Genomic DNA, 1,336 nt, shown 5'->3' with positions numbered 1-1,336 from the left:
AACAAAACAAGGGAATACTGCATGGTTTAAAATCAGGAAAGGTGTGCATAGGATTGTATCCTCTCACCATACTATTCAATTTTGTATGCTGAGTAAAAAAAATCAGAGATTCTGACTTATATAAAGAAAAAATGTGGCATCAGGATTGGAAAAGGCTTATTAACAACCTATCATATGCAGATGACACAATCCTGTTTGCTGAAAGTGAGGACATGAAGCACTTGCTGATGAAGATCCAGGATGGCAGTCTTCAGTATGGATTACAGCTCAATGTCAGAAAGACCAAAATCCTCATAACCGGGCCAATAGGTAACCACATAATAAACGGAGAGAGGATTGAAGTTGTCAAGGATTTTTTCTTGGTTGAATCCACAGCCAATGCTTATGGAAGCAGCAGTCAAGAGAGCAAAAAACATTTTGCATTAGGTAAAAATGCTGCTCAAGACCTCTTCAGAGTATTGAAAACAAGCATGTTACTTTGAGGACTAAGTTGTGCCTGGCCCAGGCTTTGATATTTTCAATTGCCCCACATCCGTGTGAAAGTTGGGCAGTGAATATGGAAGACTGGAGATGAATTGATGTATTTGAATTATGGTTTCTGGAGAAGAATATTGAAAGTACCATGGACTGCTAAAAGGACAAACCAATCTCTTTGAAGAAGTAGGCCACTGCTCGACACTCCCCTTCTCGAAGAGATCGCTGAACGTAAGGGTGCTACAGCAAGTGTGAAGAAAGTAGATAGTGCCAGGCTATCCATTGAAATAGTCTTGGAGTCTTAAAGGCTTGTATTCAAACAAGCAGCCATCTAAGTGAAGCATCAACTAAGTCCACATGGAGGAAGCACATCAGCCTGTGTGATCCAAAGGTGACAATAACAGAATCCAAATATGATGAAAAGCTTAAATTGTGAACACCAAATTTGTAGAAGGCTATAAAGGATGGTGGGAACCCAAAATCTATCTGCAGAATGTTTGTTCAAATTGGGCCCACGAACAGTTTGACTATCAGACAGAGATAAGTGGAAACTTGATTATGGTGAATCAATCCATGGTATAATATGGCTCAAGCAGAAAGCAAATGTTTGAGAAATGGTGATGGCAACAAATGTACAAATGAGCTTGACACGATGGATGGATGGATGGATGGATTGTGGTAAGAGTTGTACGAGCCCCCAATAAAATGATTAAAAACAAACAAAAAAATGTGACTCTTGATTAGTTGGGATCTCCCTTGACCCACCCTTAATTTGCTTCATGCTCAAATATTTCTCAATTGTTCCAAGAAAAAAAACACCTTCTTCTCTAGCTTTTTAAATATTGTTGGATTTTTCTTTTTA

Source organism: Echinops telfairi, unplaced genomic scaffold (genome assembly GCF_000313985.2).
Source record: "Echinops telfairi isolate 266 unplaced genomic scaffold, ASM31398v2 ScPeMD7_7457;HRSCAF=8495, whole genome shotgun sequence".
Taxonomy (NCBI): domain Eukaryota; kingdom Metazoa; phylum Chordata; class Mammalia; order Afrosoricida; family Tenrecidae; genus Echinops; species Echinops telfairi.
This window is presented reverse-complemented; position numbering follows the sequence as displayed.